This window comes from Nelumbo nucifera, chromosome 5 (assembly GCF_055504915.1).
Source record: "Nelumbo nucifera cultivar China Antique chromosome 5, China Antique-T2T, whole genome shotgun sequence".
NCBI classification, from domain to species: Eukaryota; Viridiplantae; Streptophyta; class Magnoliopsida; order Proteales; family Nelumbonaceae; genus Nelumbo; species Nelumbo nucifera.
The window spans coordinates 22,684,317-22,698,603 of NC_142653.1; the positions used below are offsets into that span (position 1 = coordinate 22,684,317).

A 14,287-nucleotide genomic window follows, 5' to 3' on the forward strand; every position below is an offset into this window, starting at 1 on the left:
GGACTGGCCGAGATCCGTCAAATACCCAGAACGGATCGTTGATCCTTTTGAACTAGGAAGATTAGAAAAGAGTGCAAATTAGATTCATTTGATGGCTGTGTGTTAGCTAGGGGCTGTTTAATGTGGGGAATTATTATTATTTGGTTAAAAGTAAACAGCCCTTGATTCAGCCATCTCGATCTCAACTGTAGCTAATTAATCTGGATTCAGTAGAGGGATGGGCTTCCATATGTGGCTGTTTCACCTGGCTTGCTGTTTCTAGAAAATTCATTTTAATTGTTGTCTTAATGGAGAAAATTTCACTTATTGAAGGACGGGCTACACAAGCGTCCTTCCCAGTTCCCACCGAGTACCCCAGTGATGGACACCTGATCGGTATTGATTGATTAACCTTAAAATTGGACTAGCAAAATGGCCCAATCTTTTGTCTGTTCTAAGGTCTGGTTTGTTTGTAACTCTTCCCTTTTTCCCCATTTATTTATTCACACTCTAGTAATAGCTACCTCTTTCAATCCTCCTCGGCTCAGAATACTCTCTTAAATGAGCGGTTACAAGTCAATTCGACTCTTATGGTTCTTCAGAGTGGGCACCCTACCCTTAAATGTGGGACTCATTCAATGATGTCGGGTTCTGAATCTTGGTAAATCTAACACTATAAGCAATCCAACCAAAAAGCAAATTACGTGGTGTTTTTGAATTTGGATCAGAATCGTTATTCGACGGATGATGACAAAATTAATTAACTTGGCGTGATTATGGAAGTCGCCAATTTAAGGGTGAGTTTGGTAGTCGTTCGGAACGATGCCCTTTGAAGAGATGCTTATTCTTGAGCGTTTTCTCAAAAACACTCTTTTCGACGTTTCCAATCTTCTTTTTTTTTTTTTTTACTATTGCTAACTAACAAGGAACAACAATATAGTGATATGGCACTGAAAAACGATCAATGATCCAAAAGAAGCATTTTCTCGAAAAACAACAAACCTACTCAGCACCCGTGCTGAAGAAACAGCACCGATTCCAAACACTGTGTGTAAATCATAATAAGGGTTAGGTCAAGCATTAGAAGTTTTAAAGCAACTATATACCTTCCACTGGGTCTTTCAGCTAAAAAGGAATAACAGATGCGACAATAGTCTCTAGACAATAGCATTATTTTCCGAAAATAGAATAAAAACGAACGCTTATTGTAAACACGAGAAGTAAAAACTAAAAAGAATTACATATATACAAAAGGAAGGAACCGAGTTGTTTCCTAGCTAAAATATGTTTAATAAACTTTAAGTACGTAAATGGCCATAATAATCTACTTATAAGTAGTCATTAAAATTTTCATTTGTCATTTTATTAGGTTCTTTGAGAATTTGTAACTGAATTTGCTGGTTGGCAGAATTAATAGTCAGTAATTAAAGTATATGTTTGGCATTGATGTTGTAGTTGCAGTATCATTTTGTGTTGTTGATGTGTGGGTTGGAAGAAAATGGTGCATTTTTTTTGTTTGGAATTGTTACTGCCAGGTAAGATGTTTCGTGGAGCAATAACAAATTTTTCTATTTGGTACCAATGCTTCAGAAAATGTTTCTTATACTTTTACCCATTATCCAATACCACATCACTGCCTTGTTGGCAACAATGAGGTGCAGCTCCAGAAAATGCCAAATTTAGCGTTGCTCCAAACCATGTCTTCCCAATTTCTAAGTCATGGCTTGGAATACCATTTTCTATGAAAAAATAATTTCAATTAGATGGTTATTTTTTGGAGCACTGTTTTCTTATGAAGAGCAGCACATAGTCCTTAGCTAGTTTGGTTAGTAGACAATAAAAAAAATACGTCTCTTTCCACGGTACAAACTACAAATAAAAAGAGAGGTGTTAATTCCAAAATGCACAACTTGATCAAGGTGTTAATTCCAAATTCCCTGTTTCTTAGCAAGATAATTGACATCTTTGAGAGAGAGAGAGAGAGAAAGAGATGGGTCCTCTCTTTGACGGTCAATGTTACTATTTAATTGGTGGTCCCATGAGAGGCCGGATCTCCTGTTCACATTTATCACAGTCACACATAGAGAACATCTCATCATCTACGGGGAGAAGTTCCCACTTCACGGAGGGGTAATATGTTGTGGGTTCTCATGGGCAGGAGACCCGAACTCGTCCCATGCATCCCATTACTGATTTTACCAATTTTGGAACTCTTTGACCAGAAGACGCGTGGTTGACAGAATTTGATAAAGAGGGGTATTATTACTGCATACCTGGCAAATTGGCATTGAATGTGTCATACTATCATCTATGTATGGGGTATGGCTCACAAAAAAGGAATCCTTTGTTACACACTCCTTACTGTGATGAGCTTGACGGTGTGTGAGATGTGAGATGGGACGGGGCATTGAGTTGGTTGGAGAGGTTCTAATTCTATTCTATCTCATTTTAAAATTTAAAGATGAGTTTCTTTTTCCTCTTTTTTTTTTTGTAGTTTTTTACAAAAATAAAAAGAACTGTTCAAATTCATCTTTCTCTTGGAAACATACTTGGGGAGAATTTAGAAACTACGGCGAGCTTCCTTAGAATTTAGAGTTCTTCTTATATCTTTAAAAAGAGAAAAGCGGCAAGTCTTTCTTTCTGGTTTATGAATTGTGATGTAAATATATTGCATCTCATGTGGGGTTTAAATTTTATGAAATTGACGTCAGAAAAATGTTCCCCTTTCATGTGCATTGTGCGGAACCCATCGTTGAGTCAGTTGTATTGTTGTAAACTTGTAATAGTCTAATAGATGCAGATTGCAGCTTGCAGGGAAGAAATTACCACTTCATCAATCCTCAGTATTTACTATTTAGTATCTCCTCCTGTAGATTAAAAATTAATTGACTTCTTTTTTTAATTAAATTTCTTTAGTTTATTTACATTTACACCGAGTCCAGACTCTAGACTCTGGAGTCTCCCAGCCTCCCTCCACGAAAAGGAAGCAAGATACGGAACCAATGTGAAGCCAACGACTTTAGCTTCTAACACTTGACTTCGCGTCCCAGCCAGCCACCCAGCCAGCCATTTTTCTCGAGAACGTGGGTTCAAAGCCAAGTAGAAATCCCTCCCTCCTTGAATCTGACTTCCTCTCTCTCTCTCTGTCTCTCTTAAAACCCAACACCCCCCTCCCTCCTCTCTAGCAACCACACCACCATGCCCAGACCAACACCCCTTCACCTCCTCCTCTCCCTCTCTTTCTTCATCCTCTCCCTCACCTTCACGAATGTTGCTGCTACTTCTCAGCAATTCAGAGAAGCCCCAGAATTCTACAATTCTCCGGAATGCCCTTTGATATTTGTTGACGAAGATGAGGGCAACAACAGCATCGTGTGCTCCGATCACGTAGTCCACGTCGCAATGACCCTCGACGCTGCCTATCTCCGAGGTTCCATGGCTGCCATTCTCTCCGTCCTTCAACATTCCTCTTGTCCTCAAAACGTAGACTTCCACTTCGTCACTTCCGCCTCTGCCGACACTGACTACCTCCGCCGCACCATCGCCAACTCGTTCCCTTATCTTCGATTCCACCTCTATCACATCGACGACTCCGCCGTATCCGGCCTCATTTCCACCTCCATACGGGCCGCCCTCGACTGCCCTCTCAACTACGCCCGCAATTACCTCGACAACCTCCTCCCCTTGTGCATACGACGAGTGGTTTACCTCGACTCGGACCTAATCCTTGTCGACGACATCGCTAAACTCTCCGCCACTCCACTCGCAGATGAGGCAGTCTTGGCTGCCCCAGAATATTGTAATGCCAATTTCACGTCTTACTTCACGCCGACGTTTTGGTCGAACCCAGCTTTATCCTTGACGTTCGCAGGTCGCAAGGCATGTTACTTCAACACGGGCGTTATGGTGATCGATCTCGAGCGATGGAGAGCAGGAGATTACACCACCAAAATTGAAGAATGGATGGAACTTCAGAAGCGAATGAGGATTTACGAGCTGGGTTCATTACCGCCTTTCTTGCTGGTGTTCGCCGGAAGCATTGCTCCCGTTGATCACCGGTGGAATCAGCACGGCCTCGGGGGTGACAATTTTCGAGGACTTTGCAGGGATCTTCATCCAGGCCCTGTAAGTCTTTTGCATTGGAGTGGGAAAGGTAAACCATGGGCTAGATTGGACGCGAATCGGCCATGCCCATTGGACGCCTTGTGGGCTCCTTACGATCTCTTACAAACTCCTTCCGCTCTTGATTCCTGAAGGATGCGAGAGTGCACGAGAGAAAGAAAGAGAGAAAGAGAGAGGACGAGGGGGAGAGACAAGTAAGATAGAGACTAGAGAGAGACACAAATTAAGCTTGGGAGGTGGAATTTGTTTCGTTTTCGCAATATTGGCTAATCTCTCCGGCGCATGTTAGTCATAGGGACGGCGAACAGTGGAGAATTAATTAACTACATATCTACATTAGATTTGAAGCGGTTCGGTAAACAGAGCCTGATATCCGACGTTGCAGATCTCGTTATTTCTCCTCCCTGTCTCCCTATCTCAGGTGTTTTATTGCAGGTCAGAGGATAGTCCATGGGGATTTTGTCTGTAAATCATATCGATATTTACAGATGTTTGAAGAAGCTTCTCTTTTTTTGGTTCTGCAAGCAACTGCAAATGCAGAGACTTAGAGTTACAGTACAGTGCTTATAGAAGAGGGCAAATAAAAAAAAAAGGGAATACTAAATTGTTCCATCTGTATTCAATGTAGAGTTAATTTGTAGAGCGAACGAACACCATTTTGCTTTTCCCTTTTTTTTTTCTGACTTCATGAATCATGATTTATTTGTTCATGAAACTCTCTTGTAATAAAACAGACAAATAAGATATGAATAACATCTGGGATTTTTTTTACAGGTAATTTGATTTGTCCTTTTTCTTTTAATAATATATATATGGATCGAGTATAGAGTATAGACTATAGACTTTTCTCTGCGCGTCTTACTATTGTTTTTTGATCATAAATTTATAAAATTGGAAAGAATAAATTAGCCTGATTTGAATTTGACACTTACAGTTTTAGTTGGCGGGGAGGGGACTGATTTGCCAAATGCCAACTGACGAAAGACTAGAACGTGTTTCAGTAATTCATTTCCCCCAAATAGAAAGAGAGAAAGAGTGTATATCTTATTATTGAACTTTATAACATAAAGAAATTATCAGTCTACCGGAGACATCAGATTCAGATGGCTGAGATGATTTAGGTTTTACGAATATGGGATCTGGTCTCTCATTGCGATTTGCGTGAGTGAGATGGCCTAGAGCGTCAACATTTACGGGTATGGGATGGGCCTGCTCAACGATTTGGGTCACAGCTTTCAATCCAGATTTCAGATGCGACTGTGATAAGATCTGTGAATTAATTAGGCTTTATTAATCATCGTTTCAGTTTTCTTAGACACATGATTAAATAAGTGTTGCATATATTTCGTTATAAATAAGCTGCTGTTCGAATCATTTCAGATTTTTTTTTTTTTTGGTTCTAGAAAAACTACTGTATACTTGTTTTATATTTTGATACATTGATGAGATTTAATATATATTGTCAATTAAATCCCAACTATTTTCTCATAAAATATGTAAAGGACGACTTTCCCCCAACTGGACCAAATAGCCAATGGGGAATACTGAAAAAGTATAAATTGAGTATTTTAATCTATTTTTGTTTCATTTCATTATTAAATTATATTAAAAAAAGGAGGAAGACGAAAGAAAAAAAAAAAAAGAAATCCATTTGAACAGAGTCGGACGCTGTAATAAGCTTTACAGGGTAGGATATTCGTTTCTTCATCACGAATCAAAACATGGCAAGTAAGTAAGGTGTGTAGTGTCTCTCATTTTAATGTGACACCCCCCCCCCCCCCCCCCCCCCCCATGTGCGGGGTATTATCATATATGTATGGGCTAAAAAGTTTCTCAAAACACGAAGACATCGCACGTGCCTCACAAGCCACATGCTCATTCACTAGCTATTTGAGATTTGAGAGCGCGCCTACCGCTTACGTAATCCAATCGGATGCCTACGTGTTTGTCGCTCATTCAACGCAACTAAACAGATAATAATAATAATCACAATAATATGATTATTATTATTATAGGGCAAAGGAAACTTCGAAGCAAGGAGTGATCAGCACGGCACCGGCACCCGGCAGGCGCTCCGGCGCTCTTGAGTCTTTGACATTAAATTTTAATGAGAGTGCTCCCATCGCTCAACAACGATTGCGCAATGCAATTGTTTGATCTAAGAAGTAAGAATGGTATTGAGTGGTGCGGGACACGCCCATTGATGGACTGGTGAAATTGAAATGGACGATATGAAGCCAAATGCAATTATCTCTTGTTCCTCAAAATAATGGTTTCTGCTCTGAGAAAGATAATGGAATGAAGTTCTAACGTGAAGTCCTGGTTTTCTATTTAGAGCTCGGATCTCCTGTACACAAAAATCCTATACATTAAGAATATCTTACCTATTTACATGTTATGATGATGTACAGCTCCATAGGTAGGAGATCCGGAATTTTCTATTTACGTTACACTGAGTCAAATACAAAAGTGTCGGTGGAAAACAAAAAAAGGTGATTAAAGGGAGAATGGTATAGAGAGAGGAGAGATTGAGCGCTAACGCTCCTCTCTCTCATTTATCGTTTGTCAAAAAGAGCGGAACCATCGAATTGAAAAGATGGGGTCAATTCTATTTAACACGTGGCAAGTGCAATCTATCAAGAGGTTTTCCAGTACAGAAGTACGGACTTGAGATTGGACAAGGAAGGGGGAGAGAAAGTCCTTGATATGACGTGGGTCCCCCCAAAGCGATAGAGAAACATATTGTAGTATACGCGGTTCTTAAATTTTTAGATATATGCTCTCTTTTTTTTTTTTTTAAGCTTTTGTTGGGTAGTTTTTTTAAGCTTGAACTTTTATGCTCCTTGTCGCCTCTCGTCACTTGCAAAAAATAAAAATAAAATAAAATGATTGATCAGTTCAGTTCAAAAGTTTTTAATTTTATTATAACCGTGGATTGATACCAAATCAATGAACAGGATTAAGGAAACTTGTGTTCAGAATTGTATATTGGATTGCAATGTAATTAACCCACCAAAATTATATGTATATGAATTTTGCATCAGCTTCAACCTTCAATTTGCCTGCTCCTGACATTTATATTATACTTGTACAAACAAAACATACTTTTGGATTGACTGAGAACGTACGACTTTCAACTTTAACGTTATTTATTTCCAATACCAGCACTATATAGGAATTAGGCATATAGCTGGCTAGTTTTACTTTTCAATTATTAAGAGAAAAAAAGTTTAGTTAATATTAATATTAACATATTACGTAGTAGGTCACTTGTAAAGCTAAGCATGCATATACTTCCATGTTTTATTTACCGTTGAATCGTAACAAGTAAGACAAATGTGGATATGAATTTGTTAGGCATTTTCGCTTTCAACAATTACTGCTGTTAAATCATTCTATTAATTCCTTTTATTTGCCTCTCCACTAATTAATGCACTACTTACTTAAGCTGTGTATGCGAGGATCCTTGCTTTGGCTTCAGGCGAGGAGTACGTCCCACAGTATATCTCCGCCCTGAATTCGGAACAAACATCTTCCAATGATAGTATTAAAATCGACATCATCTAGAGATGTTTCTAATATATGGCAGAGATGTGCTGTGAGAGATTGTGGGGCGCAGATGTGAATTTTCGAACAAAAAAGAGAGAGAAAGAGGAATGAATAGATATTATTTCAATCTTCAACCGTAGGAATATGGATGAACTTACATTTCTTTTCTTTTTAATTTTATTTTTTTGGCGCTTGAACAGGTTATGGACGGAACTTAATTTTATTCATAGAAAGTTGAGTCTGAAAATTGTTAATTTGTTTAAGATGTTTTCATCTGGAGAGGTTTCTTAGTTTTGGAGCAAAGTAGTTGAAGGACGGAAACTTTTGGAAAATGATGAGACAATGAAAAAGTCGTACGAGTGAGTGAGTAGTGGGCAGAGAGATGTCCACTACTCATTTTTCTGAATTGGAAGTTTATGTAGCTATAGTCCTAGATTAGCTCTCATAGTGTAAATGCAATTATCAATAATCTTTAAGAAGTAAATGTAATTAATTCATAGTATATTTAAAATACATTTATTTTTCGTACAAATTATAAATTATATAATATAAATATTATAATCCTTGCTTATTAATGAAAAATAAAAAAAAAAGTGTGTTGTAATTTCACTTTCACTCAATAAAGTCTGTGCATCGCAGGGGTCTCTGCTGGTTGCTAAATAAAAAAATGGATGTGAAAGCCCGTGCCCCCACATCGGCATCACCATTCACTTAACGAATGGTGATTGATGTGTGAGTCTTAACCAATTGTATTTCCATCCTCTATATATGTTTTAAGCAACTCTATATCCAGTGCCACTACTCTCTTATTCTCTTATTTTTTAGCTCTCCATCATTCACATGCCATGCATGTTTTTCATCATTTATATATATATATTACTTGAGGGAAGATAAAGATATGATGATCAATTAATTAACATTTGCAATGTATTTAATAGAGAACAAAAACATCGATCTATCTGTTGCCACTAAGGCACTAACTAAGCCACATGGTTTAATTATGACTCCTATTAAGTACTAATATAAACATTAAACAACCGATCGACGATGGACGAGATTATGCATTAATTCTTTAATTTCTAATTGCCAAAAAAAAAAAAAAAACAAATAATCCATGGTTTAATTCGATATGATGCAAGATATATAAGATAGATAGTACGTACTCATACGAATAAGTGCATAGCAGTAGTGGGGTTGAGAATTAGACCACCGTTGGATGTATGAATATGACCACATTAATTAATTAATTGGACGGTCACTTCTTCTGGATCTGTTGACCATCCAACAATTGGATGGTCACATTCATTTGACGAGGTGGACCTTGGTTATTATTAGGGTTTGGGGTGTACGTAACTGGTCCACATTTTAGAAATTAATTCCATTTCCATACCCGAAATTTAATGGGTTGTGGAATTTGGACTTGATCGGTTGTGCTTGTGCTACTGCTTGTGATGGTGAGAGATCCAATTTTAAAGTTTAAACTTAGTTTGATCCGGAACAAGCGGATATATTTGGTGAGATGAGCAAAAATTTAGTAAAAGAAATATGGCAGGCAGATGGAACCAACTCCAATTCATGATCCCAGGCCGCACCATCCGCACCTCCATCACATGATTACAAAGTTGACCCATTATACATTCAATTCAATCTGAGGAGGACCCTAATTAAACATCTCCTATCTAGTTTATTTTGCATGTACATTCAGTATTCAGTATTCATTTATTGATGCTTGCATTCAAAATGTCTGCATTGGAAACTTTACTAATGAGTTGTAATCTATAAGCTTTCAATTCCTAATTAATTAATTACTTGACCGGCATTTTGAGCAGAAACCATGTTTAATGGTGATGAAGATAGGAGGTCAGTTATCACTTATCAGTACCCTATGGAACTTGTCTCGGATCATGTTTCTATATACACTGTCGTTTTTTCATTTCTTAATTTTCTTCTTCTTTTCAAGGCAAGAGTAAAAATATATTGGTTTACAACCGTAAAAGATAAAGTAATTAATGTTTTTTACCAGAGAAATAATCCATCAAATTCTTCTCATGTTTGCTTCGACATAAAGCGTATTAACACAGTTCGCAGCTTTTTATGCCAAAGAATGGGTTCCACATTCTTTAAATCATTAAACAAGTTCATCAGTCTCTATCTTAACTTACTTTCTCAGTAGCAAATATTAGACCCCTTAAGAGGGAAGATGGATCCAATGTAGAAATAAAAACTATTTAGGGGTGTCTATGAAAAACCGAAAAACGGAATAATCAAATTTAACCGAGAAAACTAAACTGGAAAATGCAATTAATCAAATTGAGCGGTTCGGTGTTTTTGAAAAAGCGAAGGATTGGTTTGGTTTTTAGTTAACCTAGAAAAAACCGGTGGTTAATCAAACCTATTTTTAATATGTTTTATATATTATATATAAATATATATGTGTATTATATACATATATAATATTCATAATAATCTATTTATAAATATATTATATATCATTTATTAATTTTTAAGGCAAAAACCATATTTCATTCAAAGTAAGAAACTTGTATGAATACTGAGAAGTAATAACATTCCCAAGCAAGAAAGCATAGATACAATTGCACAAACACAATTCCTTAGAAAGAACAAAATAGACACAATGGATAAAGGACAAAAGAAAGAACTTCTACAACCGACATAAGGTGAGGCAAAATCACCAACAGAAGAAACAATTGATTGTATCTCCAACCACCGAAAGAGATGGATAAAGACAGCAACGACTCACAAAGGTAAAGACCAAGAGTCCAAAAAGGCATGAGAGGTGAAAAACAATTGCCACCAAGGTACTGCAACTATCACCAAGAAATTGGAACCACCAAAACTTTAACCACCCGGAACAATAACCGCCATAACTGTAACCACCCGAAACTATAAAACACTAGTGAAATATAGTTGGGAAAAAACCACCGACGGTGAAATCCAAAGTAGCGATAATGGCCACCACCCAACACCAAATTCATTAAGGAAGAGTAAGCCTCCTATACCAAAATCCCCAAAAAAAAGAACAAAAAATAAAAATAAAAGAGAAGAACGAGTGAGAGGAAAGAACGAGAAGTAGAACAAGTTAATCAAGAAGGAGAGAGAAGAGTGAGGGAAAGGGAGAAGGGGAGAAGAAAGGAGAAGAGAGGGGGAGAGTGGGAAATAGGAAGAAAAGAAAAGGGGATAGGGGTAACTCCCAGAGGGGAGCCACCTTAAAAGCGACCAATGACGAAAGAAGGACGACGGAGGGTGAACGATGAGATGAAATCCAAGGAAACCCCGAGAAGGGAACTTTCTTAGATCAGAGAGAGGGGATACCTCTAGAAACCTAGAGAGGAAACTTTAGCACGGGTTTAGCCTTTTTGCATTTATTATTTATAGTATAATATTATACATATATCTATATAATATATATTATAAATATAAAAAACCAAAGAACCAAACTGGTCAAAAACCGAAACTGATCAACTAATTAATCGATGGTATCGGTTCAATTTTGGTTCGGAGAAATTGAAAAACTGGTAGGATCAATTCGGTTTGAAAATGTTGGGTATGGTTCGGTTAATCGAACCATGGACATCCCTACTCAATCCAGATCATCCTACTTTCTTCTCCTAAGGGTTCTGAAGAAAATGAGTTAAAATATCTTAGTATAACAATTCCTTTTGCACCACGGGAGTCAAGAGTGCACTTTCAATTTCAGGTTTTTTGTAGGTGTGGCACATCTATTTAGGTCAAGCTTTTTAAAATCGGACCGGATAGGGAACCATTCTGGGTCCGATTCCCAATAAACATGTTCATGGGTCGGGTTTGGACCAGGCTTTGCCTCTTCATTAACAGAATATGTTCAGGCTCGAGCCCGAGCCCAACTCGACCATCGGACCTAGGTTTTGAGCCCGAGCCCAGCCCTCATATAAAGCCCGAAGCCTAGGCCCAGGCCTGGCAAAAAATTTGGAAAAAAATTACTTTTTAATTCAATTAAAAACTAATTTATTTATATTAAAAGACCTCAAAACCTAAAAAAATGAAAGATCTCATTATTACTTGGAAAAAGAGAAAAAAAATAAAGAAAGAATATTATATATATATATATATATATATATATATATATATATGCTTTTTTATTATATAATACATAATCAAGTTGGGTTCAAGCTCGGGCAAGGCTTTTTTGAGAAAGCCCGAGCCTGGCCCAAAAAAGGTTGGGCCCAAGCATAAGCTCGCAGGCCTGAAATCCTGTCCAAACCCGACTTAGATCGGGCTGGGCCGATCCGCCAATCGGGCTACCCAACCAGGAAAAGGTCTAGTTCCTAGGTATGATCCCCTGTTATAGGTCAAACAGTCTGACTAGAGGGTCCGCTTTGACAAAAATAAAAAATAAAAAAGATCAAAAACTATTTTCCTCGATGGTTCGACCACCTAAGTCAAATCAACGATTTTTGACCAAAAAGTAAAACTAGGTTTTATACCAGAAAATGGATGCTTTCTCTTACAATTTGTCACTTAACTCAAGGAAGTAAAACTTAAACCTCCTAACAAATTTGTAACAGATATTAAACCGCACCTTTTTCAAATAAATATAATAACCTCCCCCTGTTAGTTTATGTAATAAGACAAATTTACCCTTAGTGACCCTGTCGTTATTTGTCAATACTCGGATGTGATTACAATACAAGTGCCATTAAATTTTTGTTGTTAATCCAATAGTGCCCCCTATTTAATTCCAACTTAAATTAAATGGGTCAAAATGCCCACTATGGTTTACCTCTAATATAAGGTTTCATCAGATCTATGTTTTCTTCACTCAGCACATGCTTCCTCCTCAAGCTAATGGAAAATGGGAGTGTTTACACTCTCAACACGATGCCGGAACTACTCTTTAATTTATTTATCTCATCTCCTGCAGATCTATGGATTGTTTTCTCCTACCACGATATATTATACTATTGCAATGATTTTAGGGTTTGGTGAAGAATTTGATCTCAATATTTCTCCCTTTCTGTCAAAATTAACGGTGGAATTCTTTGTTCTAGGGTTGTTTTGAATTAGGGGGAAACAGATGGAAGGTTTGAGCATGTATCAGTTAAGTTAGGTCGTGTTTGGTTTGAAGGAAAAGATATGAAAAGGAAAGGAAAGATAAAAAACCTACCATGTATGGGTTTCCCTACCTTTACTCCAAATGGTAAGGAGAATTGCCCCTATAACAAAGATAAAACTTGCGCAAACATAAAAATATGTAAGAAAAAGCCACCCATGATCCATGAGATGGATTGGTGATTGAACTGGTTTGCATCCAAGATCTAAGCTTTGAATGATATGGGCTAGGAGAATTATATTGCTTGACGACTATGGACATCAGTGCATGTAGGGTTTTCCAAAGACTAAAGGGCCCATTATGGGGCCCCAGTTTCCTAGTCAGGCACCGGCCACTGAATGTCGAATGATAAGTCTGGTGCAATCAACCCTTATTTGGGTTTTTCTCCGTGGATCTTATATTTTCCCAATATTGGGTTCGACACTCTTCTACCATAAATTCCTGTCTTTTAACATTATTACCCCTGACTGGGCTCTCAAGTTAAGCCCACCAAATATAATGGGCTTATTGCTCTTTCTTATGGAAATCATGGCTTAACCAGGAGAGCCTCTGATCATCTCGTCTGTGGTTACATCTCATTGGAAAAATTTGATGGGATTTTTATTCGTATGGTAAGTCCATCTACTCGGTCACATAATTCAAATCCTTGTTTGGGTAACAACAAATCCTTGTTTATGATGGATAAAAACGAGAAGATGACACCGTTTGCTTATACCTTAAGGCTATGTTTGGTTTAAAGGAAAATTTAGGGAAAGGAAGGAAAAGATAAGGAAACCTTTACAACCCTTGTATTAGTTTCCCTGTCTTTCCCTACCTTTTCCTTCAAACCAAACATAACCTAAAAGAAGCAATTGTATGTAATCCTCCAGAAAATTTTCCAGTGTGCACTTGAAAAACAAGTGGTTCCACTGCATGTAAATATATGACTCTTTTTTCTTCCTTCAATTTCTCAACCCTGCATTGATCAAAGATTTATTGCAATGAAGCAGCCCATGGGCTTTAAAAAATATATATATTTATAACTATATAAATCTCCAAAGTTGTATTGTATTTTAATCTCATTTCCTCATTACCGAATTATTTTTCAATGTTATTATTATCACATTCACATTATAAATAGCAAAACTTTTTAAAGTTTTGTAACCAGAAATAACGTTTTACATCCATTAATATACGTTTCAAGTTTTGTAACCAGAAACAGAGTCCTCTGGTTTTGTAAACTTGGGGTAATTTTGATAAACATCACAAACCAAGTTGGCCCTTCTGAGCTGACATGGCAAAATATTTGTTGTATTCTCAGAAATGGGATGCAAGTTGGGTACTCGATGTCAAGAATTTGCACTGCACCAAGCCCAGTCTTCCCGACCAGGCCCATTCAAGTTTTAACAAAAACCCAACGCAACCCCGCCCAAGTTGCACTCTACTAATTTCATAAACTGAAGCGCTTCCAGTTTCTTTTATCTGTGTGAAACCAAACCAAACATAAACCATATGGATATATGCTCTGATATGACAAATCAATTGCTA

General features: G+C 37.4%; 1 pseudogene across 1 annotated transcript; it reads left to right on the forward strand.

Annotated features, from left to right (window-relative positions):
* The first annotated feature begins 2,938 nt into the window (after positions 1–2,938).
* On the forward strand, positions 2,939–4,879 carry LOC104595780 (putative galacturonosyltransferase-like 1 pseudogene; annotated as a pseudogene). The gene has a single exon (XR_016076134.1). The product of XR_016076134.1 is annotated as a putative galacturonosyltransferase-like 1 pseudogene (transcript).
* Positions 4,880–14,287: the final 9,408 nt, after the last annotated feature.